We start from the raw sequence: 19,398 nt of genomic DNA on the forward strand, positions 1-19,398 counted from the left end.
AATAAAATCGATCCTGGAGGACACCCCTCTTCCGGACCACGTATAACCAGGGTCCGTCGGCAGGAGTGACCTCCACGCATCGCATAATTTAAAATCAGTTATAAAATCTTTCAATAGATGACATGACTTATCCAATTTGCGTAAAGGGTCACCCCCTGCTCGTTGTTCACTAGCACAAAGACAATTAAAATCACCCCCTACGATCAGGGGAGATGACCCAGTACAGTACAATGGCAATATCCCAAATAAATTAATTCTCTCTTGCTTATCAGGGGGAGCATAAATATTCATTACACGTAGGGTAAAACCATTAAATTTAAAATGCACTAAAACCACTCTGCCTGGTACTATTTCTGTGACAGCATTTATAGTAATATTTCTCCCACGACAGAGGAAGCCCACCCCCGCTGACTTGTTGTCATTGGAGCCAGACCAGATGGAGGGCCCCAGTCTCCAATCTGTCTTGATATCATTATAATTTAGTGCATGTTGTATCCCGCATTCCTGTAATAAACATATGTCAAAGTCAGTGGTTTCTAAATACTTGAATAGAGCAGCCCTACGAACTGGGCTCTTTAATGACCTCACATTCAGTGAGACAAGTCTTAATGTGGGCATTCATAGGTCAGGGTGGTGGATCTTCCATGAGGACACCTGACTCAAAGCCCTGTATATCAAATTGCTCCAGGACATCCGGGCTAGAGGACCCAAACGACTCGATATTCTGTGAGCCGGCGGTTGCCCCCTCGTAGGTCACGGTTCCCAGCCACATTCCAGGAGACGCTGGGGCTTCGACATTCCGTCTCTTTTTCGGGGCAGACTCCACTAGGTCACTGGTGCAGTCCTCCTCTTCCTCCACCTCCTCCAGGGGGGGAGACTGGTCCATCAGGACAAGATCAACAACACAGATTTCCTGATGTTCGCCACCTAGAAGCAAAGCCCCCTCATCTGGCTGGCTAATCGCCCTGGAAGATCCTGAGGCCATCGCTGCGTGGTCCCCTGTAGCCAACCGCACAGGGGCACCACCCTCCAGCCCAACAGGATCGGTATCGGGAACCATCGATACGGAGGATACCCTCCCAGAAGGAGGACCCCCCCGCTCCGGTCCATGCGAGGTCCGCCCATCGTTAAGGGACTTCGATGCAGGTGCCGCCCCAGAGGGGCCTCCGGCTCCCTGCTCCATCCCAGCCTTCTCGCCCTTCGAACCGCCCTCCGACGCCGGCCTGCCAGTGAAGACTGGTGGGCGCATCGGCTCAGCTTCAGAAGATGCAGCTTCTGCGTAGGTCCTGGTCCTGGTCCTGTTGGGGCATCCTCGGAACATGTGCCCCGCCTCACTGCAGAGATTACATTTCCTCCCAGCGGGACAGTCCTTCATTAAATGTCCGTAACAGCTGCAATTATTGCAGCGGTCTGCTTTCCTGCCCGTGCAGGACGTTTGGGTATGACCCATTTGTCCACAGTTCCTGCAACATACTGGCATTCCAGGATAAAATAAGTAGCCTCTGCTCTTACCGATTACGAAGGTTGAGGGAGGGTGTAGCATTCCTCCCACTCCACTAAGGTCCCTCTTTAGACGGGCCATATACCTTCTCTTGCCGCACCAGAAGCCTACCGCGTTCTTCACAGTACCCAGGTATCTCAGATCATCACAATAGCGGGTAAGGTAGGTCGAGATGTCTGCAGCTTCCACAAAGGGGTTCGGGAAATGCACCACGATGGGGATCTCGTCATAAGCATACAAGAGACAAAAGGTTAGTCCATCCAATTCATCTAAGTAGTTTTTCTCGTTTACCTTTTGTACGAGTTGCTGACAGCATCCCTGGCTCTTGAAGGTGATGGTGTATGTCCCCTTGTACTCGTTGTCCTGGAAGCAGAATATGTCTTCCCGCCGAAACTCCAGAACTCCAAGAAGAATCCTATGGCAGATGTAGTCCAAATTCTTCTCCATCCTCGATGCTGCTCCAACTTCAATCCTCACGGTGTTCCGCATCCGGGCATCACCCAATGAATATGTGAGCGTTGCCGGCATCCTTCACTCAGGAACGTACCGACTCTTCTCTCTGAAAGGCGCAAGCCTTCATGGGATCCCTTCCCGTTGCTCCCGGACTAATCCTTCCTCCCAATAGCAGCAGGGGGGTTAAGTCCCTCCGAAGAGGAACGATCCCCCCAGGCCGAGAGAAAGGGTACCAAGAGCACCTCACAGGCAAGACCACACAGGTAAACCTGATAGATCGTGCCAAAAGGCCGAGAAGCGATAACCAGAATTGGTTTTGAACTACGGAGCCACCCAAGGATCCTGAAGAGTCCATTTGTGGAGATGAGCTCCTGGACTCCCGTTAAGAAGACATGTTGTCAACCTCTAGATCCCTTACATGCCTGCACTTTTCGGCTTGCTGCTGCTGCAATCCACGTGTTTTAGATCTGCATAACTCCACCTCTTTAAACACAGCACCCTCACCCCCTGCTGTTCCCACCCGCCTCAACACCGTTGGAAGGGAGGAGAACCAATTAAGGCGGGGGGTGGGGTGGAACGAGCAGCTGTCTACCCTTAGCAGGAGGGCTGCTGATTACTTACCTCTCCTGCTGCTGCTGGCTGTCCAGCAGCAGACTGAAGGTGGCTGCTGCTGTGCGCAGGTATATAAAGGCTCAGAGCCTATTATGACACGCGCAGCCAGCGTTCCATTGCCACATTCCATCTACTGCAGGCAGGATACCTGGCTGGCTGAATGTCGCTGAGAAGCTCACAGAGACCGCCATAAGCAACAGTTTAACAGAATGCCACAGACTAATCAACCAAACTTTTTGGGTTGGGTTCTCTTTTATAGTCTGCAGGCATTAATTGAAAGAAGTCAGTGTTCCAGCAGAGGGAGACAACGTTTCAGAAAAGGCATTGTAGCAAACCAAAAAAGAAATTTTAAGCGCAGCAGAGTAACCAGCGCACATACCTGTTAGCTCAGGTGAGTTTAAAAGGCTGCTGTTGATAACAAGGGCATTTGCTAAATAGATGGTGTGTGTGCAACAATATACTGAAAGGTCAATTATATTGTGCAGCTTATCTCACCACCTGTAGTTATTTAGGTGAAAGCTCCAAAATGCTTGCCTAATATGTCTGTTTATCCAAAAGGAAGTAAAGAGGGAGAGCTAGAAAGATAGCATTGCGTTACATTACATGGCAATGCAATGCACAGTTGCTGAAGTTGAACCAAAATGAGCTTGTCATCTGGCTTCTGCAACTTTGAACATGAAAAATCCAATGAGGAGAAGAAAAGCAAAGCCAAAGAGTCCATCCCAAAATCCGACAAACAAGCAAAATGAACAAAAAACATTGAATTCAATACTTTCTGATTTTAGAAACTGCATTAAAGAAGGGGTGCACCGGTCCTGGAGATACTGCAATACCAGGTCAATGCGTGGAGTGGACAGAGCAAGCTCTTTTTCCATCTCCCTGTTCTAAAAATCCATTTAATATATGGTCCCCAGATAGGGGACGTATCAGATATTAAACTGATAAGAACAGATACTACACTTGATCTTAGCCAAAAGGCCGAGAAGCGATAACCAGAATTGGTTTCGAACTACGGAGCCACCCAAGGATCCTGAAGAGTCCATTTGTGGAGATGAGCTCCTGGACTCCCGTTAAGAAGACATGTTGTCAACCTCTAGATCCCTTACATGCCTGCACTTTTCGGCGTGCTGCTGCTGCAATCCACGCGTTTTAGATCTGCATAACTCCACCTCTTTAAACACAGCACCCTCACCCCCTGCTGTTCCCACCCGCCTCAACACCGTTGGAAGGGAGGAGAACCAATTAAGGCGGGGGGTGGGGTGGAACGAGCAGCTGTCTACCCTTAGCAGGAGGGCTGCTGATTACTTACCTCTCCTGCTGCTGCTGGCTGTCCAGCAGCAGACTGAAGGTGGCTGCTGCTGTGCGCAGGTATATAAAGGCTCAGAGCCTATTATGACACGCGCAGCCAGCGTTCCATTGCCACATTCCATCTACTGCAGGCAGGATACCTGGCTGGCTGAATGTCGCTGAGAAGCTCACAGAGACCGCCATAAGCAACAGTTTAACAGAATGCCACAGACTAATCAACCAAACTTTTTGGGTTGGGTTCTCTTTTATAGTCTGCAGGCATTAATTGAAAGAAGTCAGTGTTCCAGCAGAGGGAGACAACGTTTCAGAAAAGGCATTGTAGCAAACCAAAAAAGAAATTTTAAGCGCAGCAGAGTAACCAGCGCACATACCTGTTAGCTCAGGTGAGTTTAAAAGGCTGCTGTTGATAACAAGGGCATTTGCTAAATAGATGGTGTGTGTGCAACAATATACTGAAAGGTCAATTATATTGTGCAGCTTATCTCACCACCTGTAGTTATTTAGGTGAAAGCTCCAAAATGCTTGCCTAATATGTCTGTTTATCCAAAAGGAAGTAAAGAGGGAGAGCTAGAAAGATAGCATTGCGTTACATTACATGGCAATGCAATGCACAGTTGCTGAAGTTGAACCAAAATGAGCTTGTCATCTGGCTTCTGCAACTTTGAACATGAAAAATCCAATGAGGAGAAGAAAAGCAAAGCCAAAGAGTCCATCCCAAAATCCGACAAACAAGCAAAATGAACAAAAAACATTGAATTCAATACTTTCTGATTTTAGAAACTGCATTAAAGAAGGGGTGCACCGGTCCTGGAGATACTGCAATACCAGGTCAATGCGTGGAGTGGACAGAGCAAGCTCTTTTTCCATCTCCCTGTTCTAAAAATCCATTTAATATATGGTCCCCAGATAGGGGACGTATCAGATATTAAACTGATAAGAACAGATACTACACTTGATCTTAGCCAAAAGGCCGAGAAGCGATAACCAGAATTGGTTTCGAACTACGGAGCCACCCAAGGATCCTGAAGAGTCCATTTGTGGAGATGAGCTCCTGGACTCCCGTTAAGAAGACATGTTGTCAACCTCTAGATCCCTTACATGCCTGCACTTTTCGGCTTGCTGCTGCTGCAATCCACGCGTTTTAGATCTGCATAACTCCACCTCTTTAAACACAGCACCCTCACCCCCTGCTGTTCCCACCCGCCTCAACACCGTTGGAAGGGAGGAGAACCAATTAAGGCGGGGGGTGGGGTGGAACGAGCAGCTGTCTACCCTTAGCAGGAGGGCTGCTGATTACATACCTCTCCTGCTGCTGCTGCTGCTGGCTGTCCATCAGCAGACTGAAGGTGGCTGCTGCTGTGCACAGGTATATAAAGGCTCAGAGCCTATTATGACACGCGCAGCCAGCGTTCCATTGCCACATTCCATCTACTGCAGGCAGGATACCTGGCTGGCTGAATGTCGCTGAGAAGCTCACAGAGACCGCCATAAGCAACAGTTTAACAGAATGCCACAGACTAATCAACCAAACTTTTTGGGTTGGGTTCTCTTTTATAGTCTGCAGGCATTAATTGAAAGAAGTCAGTGTTCCAGCAGAGGGAGACAACGTTTCAGAAAAGGCATTGTAGCAAACCAAAAAAGAAATTTTAACCGCAGCAGAGTAACCAGCGCACATACCTGTTAGCTCAGGTGAGTTTAAAAGGCTGCTGTTGATAACAAGGGCATTTGCTAAATAGATGGTGTGTGTGCAACAATATACTGAAAGGTCAATTATATTGTGCAGCTTATCTCACCACCTGTAGTTATTTAGGTGAAAGCTCCAAAATGCTTGCCTAATATGTCTGTTTATCCAAAAGGAAGTAAAGAGGGAGAGCTAGAAAGATAGCATTGCGTTACATTACATGGCAATGCAATGCACAGTTGCTGAAGTTGAACCAAAATGAGCTTGTCATCTGGCTTCTGCAACTTTGAACATGAAAAATCTAATGAGGAGAAGAAAAGCAAAGCCAAAGAGTCGATCCCAAAATCCGACAAACAAGCAAAATGAACAAAAAACATTGAATTCAATACTTTCTGATTTTAGAAACTGCATTAAAGAAGGGGTGCACCAGTCCTGGAGATACTGCAATACCAGGTCAATGCGTGGAGTGGACAGAGCAAGCTCTTTTTCCATCTCCCTGTTCTAAAAATCCATTTAATATATGGTCCCCAGATAGGGGACGTATCAGATATTAAACTGATAAGAACAGATACTACACTTGATCTTAGCCAAAAGGCCGAGAAGCGATAACCAGAATTGGTTTCGAACTACGGAGCCACCCAAGGATCCTGAAGAGTCCATTTGTGGAGATGAGCTCCTGGACTCCCGTTAAGAAGACATGTTGTCAACATCTAGATCCCTTACATGCCTGCACTTTTCGGCTTGCTGCTGCTGCAATCCACGCGTTTTAGATCTGCATAACTCCACCTCTTTAAACACAGCACCCTCACCCCCTGCTGTTCCCACCCGCCTCAACACCGTTGGAAGGGAGGAGAACCAATTAAGGCGGGGGGTGGGGTGGAACGAGCAGCTGTCTACCCTTAGCAGGAGGGCTGCTGATTACTTACCTCTCCTGCTGCTGCTGGCTGTCCAGCAGCAGACTGAAGGTGGCTGCTGCTGTGCGCAGGTATATAAAGGCTCAGAGCCTATTATGACACGCGCAGCCAGCGTTCCATTGCCACATTCCATCTACTGCAGGCAGGATACCTGGCTGGCTGAATGTCGCTGAGAAGCTCACAGAGACCGCCATAAGCAACAGTTTAACAGAATGCCACAGACTAATCAACCAAACTTTTTGGGTTGGGTTCTCTTTTATAGTCTGCAGGCATTAATTGAAAGAAGTCAGTGTTCCAGCAGAGGGAGACAATGTTTCAGAAAAGGCATTGTAGCAAACCAAAAAAGAAATTTTAAGCGCAGCAGAGTAACCAGCGCACATACCTGTTAGCTCAGGTGAGTTTAAAAGGCTGCTGTTGATAACAAGGGCATTTGCTAAATAGATGGTGTGTGTGCAACAATATACTGAAAGGTCAATTATATTGTGCAGCTTATCTCACCACCTGTAGTTATTTAGGTGAAAGCTCCAAAATGCTTGCCTAATATGTCTGTTTATCCAAAAGGAAGTAAAGAGGGAGAGCTAGAAAGATAGCATTGCGTTACATTACATGGCAATGCAATGCACAGTTGCTGAAGTTGAACCAAAATGAGCTTGTCATCTGGCTTCTGCAACTTTGAACATGAAAAATCCAATGAGGAGAAGAAAAGCAAAGCCAAAGAGTCCATCCCAAAATCCGACAAACAAGCAAAATGAACAAAAAACATTGAATTCAATACTTTCTGATTTTAGAAACTGCATTAAAGAAGGGGTGCACCGGTCCTGGAGATACTGCAATACCAGGTCAATGCGTGGAGTGGACAGAGCAAGCTCTTTTTCCATCTCCCTGTTCTAAAAATCCATTTAATATATGGTCCCCAGATAGGGGACGTATCAGATATTAAACTGATAAGAACAGATACTACACTTGATCTTAGCCAAAAGGCCGAGAAGCGATAACCAGAATTGGTTTCGAACTACGGAGCCACCCAAGGATCCTGAAGAGTCCATTTGTGGAGATGAGCTCCTGGACTCCCGTTAAGAAGACATGTTGTCAACCTCTAGATCCCTTACATGCCTGCACTTTTCGGCTTGCTGCTGCTGCAATCCACGCGTTTTAGATCTGCATAACTCCACCTCTTTAAACACAGCACCCTCACCCCCTGCTGTTCCCACCCGCCTCAACACCGTTGGAAGGGAGGAGAACCAATTAAGGCGGGGGGTGGGGTGGAACGAGCAGCTGTCTACCCTTAGCAGGAGGGCTGCTGATTACTTACCTCTCCTGCTGCTGCTGGCTGTCCAGCAGCAGACTGAAGGTGGCTGCTGCTGTGCGCAGGTATATAAAGGCTCAGAGCCTATTATGACACGCGCAGCCAGCGTTCCATTGCCACATTCCATCTACTGCAGGCAGGATACCTGGCTGGCTGAATGTCGCTGAGAAGCTCACAGAGACCGCCATAAGCAACAGTTTAACAGAATGCCACAGACTAATCAACCAAACTTTTTGGGTTGGGTTCTCTTTTATAGTCTGCAGGCATAAATTGAAAGAAGTCAGTGTTCCAGCAGAGGGAGACAACGTTTCAGAAAAGGCATTGTAGCAAACCAAAAAAGAAATTTTAAGCGCAGCAGAGTAACCAGCGCACATACCTGTTAGCTCAGGTGAGTTTAAAAGGCTGCTGTTGATAACAAGGGCATTTGCTAAATAGATGGTGTGTGTGCAACAATATACTGTAAGGTCAATTATATTGTGCAGCTTATCTCACCACCTGTAGTTATTTAGGTGAAAGCTCCAAAATGCTTGCCTAATATGTCTGTTTATCCAAAAGGAAGTAAAGAGGGAGAGCTAGAAAGATAGCATTGCGTTACATTACATGGCAATGCAATGCACAGTTGCTGAAGTTGAACCAAAATGAGCTTGTCATCTGGCTTCTGCAACTTTGAACATGAAAAATCCAATGAGGAGAAGAAAAGCAAAGCCAAAGAGTCGATCCCAAAATCCGACAAACAAGCAAAATGAACAAAAAACATTGAATTCAATACTTTCTGATTTTAGAAACTGCATTAAAGAAGGGGTGCACCGGTCCTGGAGATACTGCAATACCAGGTCAATGCGTGGAGTGGACAGAGCAAGCTCTTTTTCCATCTCCCTGTTCTAAAAATCCATTTAATATATGGTCCCCAGATAGGGGACGTATCAGATATTAAACTGATAAGAACAGATTTTTTTTTTTTTTAATTTGGCTATCCCCTGCAGAGGGATAAAACCGTTTATTAAAACTTTAACAAATTACAAGCATAATTACACAAATACCAAACGTTAAAAGACAAATGAAATTTACAAAACAAAAAAATACAAAGATTTTAAATAATTAGGTTCCATTGGTCAACAAGCCATTTTTTGGAAATATGTACATTCTTCTTTTTGTCAATTAAATAATAAGTATACATTTCACATAAACATAAACTTAAAACATCATTCACTGATAAAACATCTTGTTTAAAAATAGCAATGTTGCGCGCTTTCCAGAGAGATGACTTGGCGCAGTTCACTGTCTTCCAAGCCATTGTGTACTGGTCCATTGTGGGGCATTCCATAAGTCCGTATAGCACAGTTTTATATGTAAAGTCCTTGAGGTCTGCCACCCTTTCCAGTAGGGGGAGCAGTCTTCTCCAGAAATCCTTTGCAAAATTACATGTCCATAATAGATGTTCCACCGTTTCCTCGTCTTGGCATCCGGCTCTTGGGCAGATGGCAGACTTCACAAATCCTCTTCTGTATTGGAATGCCCGGCAAGGAAGACAGCGGTGCATGCAACTCCAAGCCAGATCTCTCTGTTCATTAAAAAGATAAAAAACGTTAATCATTTTCCAGATAGACATAGATTTGTCATCATCATATCTGTCAACATTACATATTTCCTCACTTTTACGTATTTCTTTAATTAGTTTCTTACTATTTCTTAATTCCTCTATTTTCTTAGTCCCTAAATTAAAATCGGACACTATTTTCCTTAAAATCTCATAATGCGTCGACAAATTAAAAGCATGGGGCACAGAAATATTAACTTCATACCATCCAAACTTTCTCATAAAAAATCCTGTATTAAAACGCATAAAAAAGGACCAATAGTGATTCTTAAAAAGGGCATTAAAACAGTAAACGAACAGATGGATTAAAAGAAACCTATTAAAATCTGGAAAATCTTTACCACCTTTTACTTTTGATTTCATCACGATTTCTCTTTTCAGCTTTTCCATTTTTGAGTTCCAAAAGAAGGTAAAACAGGTTTTGGTTATCTTTTTTAAAACATTAACAGGCGGGGGGAAAACCATGCTAAGATACAATAAAAGAGGTAAAATCACCATCTTTAAAACCAATACTTTACCCTCCATTGTAAGTCTCCTCATGTTCCACATACATATTTTCGTATTTACTTTCTGTGTAACTGTTTCCCAACTATTATAACCATCATTATTTTCAGTGAATGATATACCTAAAATGGAAATGGATTCGGAGACATTAATTGGTACATCACGTAAAATCATCCCCCCAACACTTAAAATGTTACACTTATTAAAATTGATTTTAAAACCAGAAGCTAAGCAAAAGGATTGCACTTGATGGAGAGTGGCCGTAAGTGATGGTGCATCTGTACACAAGACCGCCACGTCATCCATGTAGCCTACAACCTTGGCCTCCAAACCACCGCTTCCAGGCAAAGGGACACCGCATATCTGTTTATTTTGGCGTATTGCACATAACATTGGTTCCAGTGCACAGATAAACAGTAGGGGGGACAGAGGGCATCCCTGTTTCACCCCTGACCGTAAAAATACCTCTTGTGTCTTAAAACCATTCACTAAAATCTTACTTGTACAATCCTTGTAAAATGCTTTAAGCGATAGTAAAAACCCTTCTGGTATGCCCATTTTCTCTAAAACTTTAAAAAGATAAAAGTGTGAGACACGGTCAAATGCTTTTTCAAAATCAATAGATAAAATCGCCATTTTCCCCTTTCTGTCTTTCACATCCTCAATACAGTCTTTCACTAAATTCAGATTGTCCCATATACTGCGCCCCGGCACCCCACACACTTGATTAGAATGAATAACTTTGCTGATGACTTCTTTTAGACGATTTGCACAAATTTTAGCCATTATTTTATAGTCACAATTTAAAAGTGTTATTGGTCTCCAGTTTTCTAATTTTGATTTATCGCCTTTTTTGTATAGGAGGGAGACTTCACCTTTCTTCCAGGAATTTAATAAAACCTTATTATTAAAAACCTCAGTAAACAAATAAAACAAATCATCTTTTAAAATATCATAAAAACATACATAAAATTCTATTGGGATGCCATCAGGACCAGGGACCTTTCCAGTTTTAAAACTTTTAATAGTTTTTAACACTTCTTGTTCCGTTAAAACTTGGGATAAAAACTCTTGGGATGCGGGATCTAAAACAGCTGTTAGTCCTTGCAGCGAATCATCCATTAATTTATTATCTATATTTTTTCCATTAAAAAGATTAGAAAAAAAAACCTCAACTTTACCCAGCATATTTTTTATATTATTCTCACCATCTATATGGTCAATTATCACTTTTTCTTTTTTATTTTTCCTAAAAAAATATCTGGAACACTTTTCATTTTCTTCTATATGTTGTACTCTAGAACGAAAAATTATCTCTTTTCCTTTTTGTTCTAGCCATTTTGAAATCTCTTCTTTTAAGTTTGAAATATCAACTTGTACATCTATCCCATTGTCTCTGAGCTTAAATAATGTTTGTAGGCGGGTATTTAAAATTCTATATTCTTCATATTTTTCTTTGGCTCTACATATACTCTTTTTAATAAAAAAGTCTTTTATTTTTACTTTCATTCTATCCCACCATACACTCATAGTCTCATTTGTTTTTTTCCCTTTTCTACATTTCCTATAAAACTCAATAAAATCTGATAAAATCTGCGGGTCGGTTAAAAGGGATACGTTCATTTTCCAGCTTTTCTTACCACATTTTTTGTTGTCATTTACTTTTATGGTAAAGGATAAAAGTTTATGGTCTGAAAATATATTAGTTAAAACTTCACATTTGGCAGGTATTGTTTTATCTGAACCAAAAATAAAATCAATCCTAGAGCTACAATTAGCATTGCTCCAAGTGAAACCGGCGTCCTCTGGGCTGTCACTATGACACTCTTTATATATGTCTATCAATTTAGCATCTTTGACTATATCATGTAGCATACCTGAGGTTTTATCGTAGTTCCTGCTTACAGAGCTGGAGCGCCGGTTTTCACCTTTTAAAACACAATTAAAATCCCCTGCTAAGATAAAAGGTTCAGAGTTATTAATAAATAATGGTAAAAGATCAAGCATTTCGGCTCTTTCATTTTTCTCTGGGGATCCATAAAAATTTAAAAACTGCCATCTAATACCATCAATAAAAGCTTTTACTAATAAAATACGACCTGGTAAAATTTCCTGAATAAAATCAATTAAAACGTTCCCTTTAAAAAGTATGGCTACACCCGCTGATCCTGCAGCATTCGATCCGGACCAGACAGATGGCCCACACTTCCACTCATCTTTATATTTTTGATATGACATTTCATGTGGGATATTACATTCTTGCAGAAAAAATACAGATGCAGTAAAACACGTAAAAAAATTAAAAAGAGCAGTTCTTCTCGTGTTAGATTTTATGCCTCTCACGTTGAGGGAAATACCTTTGAGTTCAGCCATCATTAGAAAATGTAGAAATTTTAATTAGGTAACTAAGAGCAACGGATTTACCTGTCCGATGAACCTGATCAGACCACTGGGCTTGCGCCTCCCTCCTCATCTGATAGTATCGTCACGAGAGTCTCCGTGGAGGAGGAAAGATTACCACATTTATATAAACCCGACGCTACACTGGCATAGCTCGGAGGGCTGGCTGGCAGAACCCGCTGGGTCTCCATTGGCTGGCCATGCAGTTCCTCATCAGGTGGGTCCCCGAGGGGTTCCGCCGCCCCTGTTTGACCTGTAGAAGGTCGTCCTATAGGAGGAGGTTGCGCACAAGGCAGAGCCTCTGACTCTTCAGAGGCAGCAAGATCCCGGTCCCCACCTGTAGCAGCGGAGACCGAAACCCCTGAGGGTCCAGCGTCCACGTCCCCTTCTGGAGAAGTGTCCATCTGTTCACCTCCTGCTGCCTCCTCCGAACCACCCTTTTTCTTTTTCTTAGGACCCACCTTTATCCACTCAGCGCCCTCAGCACTAGGAGACCCAGACTGGGCATGGGCTTCTGTGTCGGCCTTTTGCCGGTCCCTTTTGACCTTACCAGTAGTGCCCTTCTGCTCCTTCTCAGCCCTCCTTTTGGACTCCCGCAGGTCCTGCAGCCAGGTTTTGGGATTTGGTATTTTACCTGTCATAGACTCTGGAGACACTTCACTATTTGGTACGCCCTTATTGTCTCCAGAGGCTCCAGGTTGTTGTTCCTCCTCCTGAGGGGTGGTCTGATCTTTTGGTCCTTGGTCGGACGTCTTGGACTTCCCCTTTTGCTCATCTTCCCGAAATCTGTGAGGGCAAGAAAAATAAAAGTGACCTGGAGTCTGGCAAAAACTGCATTTCTTTTCCTTAGGGCATTCTTTTGTCTCATGTTCTTCACTAGCACAATTTCTACATGATACATGACAGTTTTCTTTTGAATGACCATAGCGCCCACAATTTCTGCAATATACTGGCATCCCAGAAAAGAAGAAATCCCCATTTGTTTGCCCAATTTTGAAACGGGCAGGGGGGAGCCGTATACCACCTGGTGTATTTGGATCTCTTGTACACTTCACAAGGAATTTCCACTTAGATGTCCATATGTTATATTCGTTTAATATCTTCCCAATACATTTAACACTTTTAAAATAAATTGCTAGAAATGACATTACTTCTGGAGCAGAAACAAAGGGCGAAAATATTTTTACAATAACCAGTCTTACCTCATCCAGGACGTGCTCAACAATTTGTATCCCTTTCAAAACAGGACTATTTTCAACTTTTTTTAACTTTTCTAGTACATCTCTAAAAATACCTTCTCCGGTGAATGTGATGTCATAGCCACCTCTTCTGGGATAATCCTGGATGGAGAGAATTTCATTCCTTTGTACGCCAAGAAGGTTCCTGAGCACGTCCTGGACTACATACCCTAATTTCCTCATATCCGAGCCACCCGCCGTGAAGTGAACTCGGATAGAGTTTTTTAGCCTCGCATAAAGAGGCACGAGGTTAGGGTCGACCTCCATGGAAAAACTCAACAAGTTTGCAAATTGCAGCCGTTTGCAATCTGCGCTCCCAGTGTTCTTGCAGCGAAAAACACCTGGAAGCTGGGGGATCGCAACTCGTTACCCTGGGACTAAGCCCTCTCCCTAATAGCAGCAAGCAGGTTAAGTCCACCAAAGTGGACGATCCTGCCAGGCCAAGGAGAGGGGTACCCGAGTGCCCTTCAACCACAATCTCCTGCAATAAAGCACTTGATCATAGCCAAAAGGCCGAGAAGCGATAACCAGAATTGGTTTCAAACTACGGAGCCACCCAAGGATCCTGAAAAGTCCATTTGTGGAGATGAGCTCCTGGACTCCCGTTAAGAAGACATGTTGTCAACCTCTAGATCCCTTACATGCCTGCACTTTTCGGCTTGCTGCTGCTGCAATCCACGCGTTTTAGATCTGCATAACTCCACCTCTTTAAACACAGCACCTTCACCCCCTGCTGTTCCCTCCCGCCTCAACACCGTTGGAAGGGAGGAGAACCAATTAAGGCGGGGGGTGGGGTGGAACGAGCAGCTGTCTACCCTTAGCAGGAGGGCTGCTGATTACATACCTCTCCTGCTGCTGCTGCTGCTGCTGGCTGTCCAGCAGCAGACTGAAGGTGGCTGCTGCTGTGCACAGGTATATAAAGGCTCAGAGCCTATTATGACACGCGCAGCCAGCGTTCCATTGCCACATTCCATCTACTGCAGGCAGGATACCTGGCTGGCTGAATGTCGCTGAGAAGCTCACAGAGACCGCCATAAGCAACAGTTTAACAGAATGCCACAGACTAATCAACCAAACTTTTTGGGTTGGGTTCTCTTTTATAGTCTGCAGGCATTAAATGAAAGAAGTCAGTGTTCCAGCAGAGGGAGACAACGTTTCAGAAAAGGCATTGTAGCAAACCAAAAAAGAAATTTTAAGCGCAGCAGAGTAACCAGCGCACATACCTGTTAGCTCAGGTGAGTTTAAATGGCTGCTGTTGATAACAAGGGCATTTGCTAAATAGATGGTGTGTGTGCAACAATATACTGAAAGGTCAATTATATTGTCCAGCTTATCTCACCACCTGTAGTTATTTAGGTGAAAGCTCCAAAATGCTTACCTAATATGTCTGTTTATCCAAAAGGAAGTAAAAAGGGAGAGCTAGAAAGATAGCATTTCATTACATTACATGGCAATGCAATGCACAGTTGCTGAAGTTGAACCAAAATGAGCTTGTAATCTGGCTTCTGCAACTTTGAACATGAAAAATCCAATGAGGAGAAGAAAAGCAAAGCCAAAGAGTCCATCCCAAAATCCGACAAACAAGCAAAATGAACAAAAAACATTGAATTCAATTCTTTCTGATTTTAGAAACTGCATTAAAGAAGGGGTGCACCGGTCCTGGAGATACTGCAATACCAGGTCAATGCGTGGAGTGGACAGAGCAAGCTCTTTTTCCATCTCCCTGTTCTAAAAATCCATTTAATATATGGTCCCCAGATAGGGGACGTATCAGATATTAAACTGATAAGAACAGACACTACACTTGATCTTAGCCAAAAGGCCGAGAAGCGATAACCAGAATTGGTTTCAAACTACGGAGCCACCCAAGGATCCTGAAAAGTCCATTTGTGGAGATGAGCTCCTGGACTCCCGTTAAGAAGACATGTTGTCAACCTCTAGATCCCTTACATGCCTGCACTTTTCGGCTTGCTGCTGCTGCAATCCACGCGTTTTAGATCTGCATAACTCCACCTCTTTAAACACAGCACCTTCACCCCCTGCTGTTCCCACCCGCCTCAACACCGTTGGAAGGGAGGAGAACCAATTAAGGCGGGGGGTGGGGTGGAACGAGCAGCTGTCTACCCTTAGCAGGAGGGCTGCTGATTACATACCTCTCCTGCTGCTGCTGCTGCTACTGCTGGCTGTCCAGCAGCAGACTGAAGGTGGCTGCTGCTGTGCACAGGTATATAAAGGCTCAGAGCCTATTATGACACGCGCAGCCAGCGTTCCATTGCCACATTCCATCTACTGCAGGCAGGATACCTGGCTGGCTGAATGTCGCTGAGAAGCTCACAGAGACCGCCATAAGCAACAGTTTAACAGAATGCCACAGACTAATCAACCAAACTTTTTGGGTTGGGTTCTCTTTTATAGTCTGCAGGCATTAAATGAAAGAAGTCAGTGTTCCAGCAGAGGGAGACAACGTTTCAGAAAAGGCATTGTAGCAAACCAAAAAAGAAATTTTAAGCGCAGCAGAGTAACCAGCGCACATACCTGTTAGCTCAGGTGAGTTTAAAAGGCTGCTGTTGATAACAAGGGCATTTGCTAAATAGATGGTGTGTGTGCAACAATATACTGAAAGGTCAATTATATTGTGCAGCTTATCTCACCACCTGTAGTTATTTAGGTGAAAGCTCCAAAATGCTTGCCTAATATGTCTGTTTATCCAAAAGGAAGTAAAAAGGGAGAGCTAGAAAGATAGCATTTCATTACATTACATGGCAATGCAATGCACAGTTGCTGAAGTTGAACCAAAATGAGCTTGTAATCTGGCTTCTGCAACTTTGAACATGAAAAATCCAATGAGGAGAAGAAAAGCAAAGCCAAAGAGTCCATCCCAAAATCCGACAAACAAGCAAAATGAACAAAAAACATTGAATTCAATTCTTTCTGATTTTAGAAACTGCATTAAAGAAGGGGTGCACCGGTCCTGGAGATACTGCAATACCAGGTCAATGCGTGGAGTGGACAGAGCAAGCTCTTTTTCCATCTCCCTGTTCTAAAAATCCATTTAATATATGGTCCCCAGATAGGGGACGTATCAGATATTAAACTGATAAGAACAGATTTTTTTTAATTTGGCTATCCCCCACATGGGGATAAAAACCGTTTATTTAAAATTTAACAAATTACAGAAATAAAACCATTACATCCACATTACACTTTCGGGACTTCAAAGAAAAATAAAAATTCCATCACAGCAAATTTTACAAGACTTCAAATATTCCATAGGTTAAAAAGCCATTTGCCTGCCATTGTTACATTCTTTTTCCTGTCCAATAAATAGTATATGTACATTTCACTTTTACAAAAGGCTAAAACATCATCTACTGGTAACATTTCATGTTTAAAAACAGCAATATTTCTAGCATTCCAGAGCGCTATCTTGGCACAATTCACTGTCTTCCACGCCATTATTTTTTGGTCCATTGTTGGGCATTCCAGAAGACCATATAACACTGATGCAAAATTAAAGTCCTTGAGGTCCACCATTTTCTCCAGCAGGGGGATTAATCTTCTCCAGAACTCTTTAGCAAAAGCACAAGTCCATAAAAGATGCTTCACTGTCTCTTCTTCTTGACAACCTTCTCTTGGGCAGATGGCAGACCTCACAAAACCTCTTCTGTACTGGAATGCCCGGCAAGGAAGACAGTGGTGAGCGCAGCTCCAAGACATGTCTTTCTGTACATTAAAAAGATAAGGGGCGTTAATCATTTTCCATATGTGTACAGTTTTGTCATCATCATAACGTTCAATATCACACAACGTCACATCAGTACTAATTTGTTTGAGTAGTGTCTTGCTGTTACATAGATCCCCTGTCTGTTTCTTATTCAAATTAAAATCAAGAATAATTTTCTTTAAAATCTCATAATGTGCAGGTAGGTTAAAAGCATAAGGAAAAGATAAAACCGTTTCAAACCAACCAAACCTTCTCATGAGAAAACCAGTGTTAAAACGCATAAAATAGGAAAGGTAATTATCTTTAAAAAGGGTTTTAAAACAGAAACAGAAAAAATGTATTAAAAGAAACTTATCTAAAACAGGGAAATCTTTCCCACCTTTAACCTTTGGCTTTGTCACAATTTCTCTTTTGAGTTTCTCCATTTTTGAGCCCCAAAAAAAGGTAAAACATACTTTTGTAATTCGTTTCAACAAATTTGTAGGAGGGGGGAACACCAAACTAAGATATAACAGGATAGGTAATATCACCATTTTTACAATCAGAACTTTACCTTCCATTGACAGCTTTCTCATATTCCACATGCAGATTTTCTGATTAATTTTCTGTGCTGCCGCATCCCAGCTATTAAAACCATTATTAGATTCATTAAAAGAAACACCTAAAATAGTAATGGAATCTGTAACTGCAATTGGTACATCATGTAAACTCATCCCCCCGACATTTAAAATATTACATTTAGTAAGATTAATTTTAAAACCGGAAACTGTACAAAAAGACTGAATTTGGCTTATCGTTTTTTGTATTGAAGGTACATCACATCCAAACACTGCTACATCATCCATATAGCTTACAACTTTAACTTGTAGACCGTTCCCTCCGGGTAAGGGTACTCCACATATTTGCTTATCCCGGCGTATTGTACATAAAAGGGGTTCTATAGCACATATAAAAAGCAGGGGGGACAAAGGGCAACCCTGCTTCACCCCTGATTTTAAAACTACCTCTTTTGTTTTAAAACCATTAACTAAAATCTTACTCGTACAATCATTATAAAAAGCTTTAAGAGACAATAAAAACCCACCCGGAATGCCCATTTTTTCTAAAACTTTAAAAAGATAAAAATGAGACACGCGGTCAAAAGCTTTCTCAAAATCCACCGCTAGGATTGACATCTTTGTCTTTCTGGTTTTTACATCTTCAATACAATCTTTCACCAGGTTTAAATTGTCCCAGATACTACGCCCAGGTACCCCGCATACCTGATTTGCATGAATTACTTTATGTATCACTTTTTTCAACCGATTTGCACAGATCTTAGCCATAATTTTGTAATCACTATTTAAAAGAGTTATCGGCCTCCAGTTTTTAAGATCCGTTTTGTCACCTTTTTTGTATAGTAGTGATACCTCACCTTTCTTCCATGAGTTGAGTAAAACCTTATTATTAAAAACTTCGGAAAACAAATTAAACAAATCATCTTTTAAAATATCATAAAAACTTATATAAAACTCTATGGGGATACCATCAGGGCCGGGCACTTTACCATTTTTAAAACTCTTCATGGTTTCTAAAATCTCTTCCTCACATAGAGATTGGGATAAAAAACTTTGGGCATCAGCATCTAGGGTGGACTTGATCTCCCCCAGGAAAGTGTGTATTAAATCATGGTCTACAGTTTTTACATTAAAAAGATCATTAAAATAGACATTTACCTTATCCAATATAACGTTGATATTATTATCTCCATCTATGTTATCAATTATTGTTTTCACCTGTTTGTTTTTCTTAAAAAAATACCTGGAACAAGTCTCATCCTCTTCTACGTGTTTTACCTTTGAACGAAAAATCAGTTCTTTTCCTTTTTGTTCCAACCACTTTGAAATTTCTCCTTTAAGACTCAATATATCATTACCTACATCCAGACCATTGTCTTTGAATTTGTACAATGTCTGTAACCTGATATTAAGAAAATTATAGATCTCAAACTTTTCTTTAGCTTTTTGTATGCTTTTCTTTATAAAGAAATCTTTAATGCTTATTTTCATTCTATCCCACCAGGAGCTAAAAGAAATATTGGGGTTTTCCCTTTTTCTACAGTTTACATAAAACTCAATAAAATCCGATAAAATTTGTGGATCTTTTAAAAGGGACACATTC

General features: G+C 42.5%; 7 non-coding genes across 7 annotated transcripts; all 7 read right to left on the minus strand.

The window, feature by feature from the left end:
• Positions 1-3,365: 3,365 nt before the first annotated feature.
• LOC141229866 (U2 spliceosomal RNA) lies at positions 3,366-3,556 on the minus strand. Its single transcript, XR_012296487.1, has one exon. It is a non-coding gene; the product is annotated as a U2 spliceosomal RNA (small nuclear RNA).
• Positions 3,557-4,665: 1,109 nt separating this feature from the next.
• LOC141229984 (U2 spliceosomal RNA) lies at positions 4,666-4,856 on the minus strand. The gene has a single exon (XR_012296594.1). It is a non-coding gene; the product is annotated as a U2 spliceosomal RNA (small nuclear RNA).
• A 1,115-nt stretch (positions 4,857-5,971) lies between these two features.
• LOC141229904 (U2 spliceosomal RNA) lies at positions 5,972-6,162 on the minus strand. The gene has a single exon (XR_012296522.1). It is a non-coding gene; the product is annotated as a U2 spliceosomal RNA (small nuclear RNA).
• A 1,109-nt stretch (positions 6,163-7,271) lies between these two features.
• LOC141230030 (U2 spliceosomal RNA) lies at positions 7,272-7,462 on the minus strand. The gene has a single exon (XR_012296621.1). It is a non-coding gene; the product is annotated as a U2 spliceosomal RNA (small nuclear RNA).
• A 1,109-nt stretch (positions 7,463-8,571) lies between these two features.
• LOC141229972 (U2 spliceosomal RNA) lies at positions 8,572-8,764 on the minus strand. The gene has a single exon (XR_012296585.1). It is a non-coding gene; the product is annotated as a U2 spliceosomal RNA (small nuclear RNA).
• Positions 8,765-15,157: 6,393 nt separating this feature from the next.
• On the minus strand, positions 15,158-15,348 carry LOC141229924 (U2 spliceosomal RNA). The gene has a single exon (XR_012296541.1). It is a non-coding gene; the product is annotated as a U2 spliceosomal RNA (small nuclear RNA).
• Positions 15,349-16,469: 1,121 nt separating this feature from the next.
• Positions 16,470-16,665, minus strand: LOC141229957 (U2 spliceosomal RNA). Its single transcript, XR_012296572.1, has one exon. It is a non-coding gene; the product is annotated as a U2 spliceosomal RNA (small nuclear RNA).
• Positions 16,666-19,398: the final 2,733 nt, after the last annotated feature.

This window comes from Phyllobates terribilis, unplaced genomic scaffold (assembly GCF_046119375.1).
Source record: "Phyllobates terribilis strain yellow unplaced genomic scaffold, ASM4611937v1 Scaffold_488__1_contigs__length_1352022, whole genome shotgun sequence".
Classification (NCBI taxonomy): Eukaryota; Metazoa; Chordata; class Amphibia; order Anura; family Dendrobatidae; genus Phyllobates; species Phyllobates terribilis.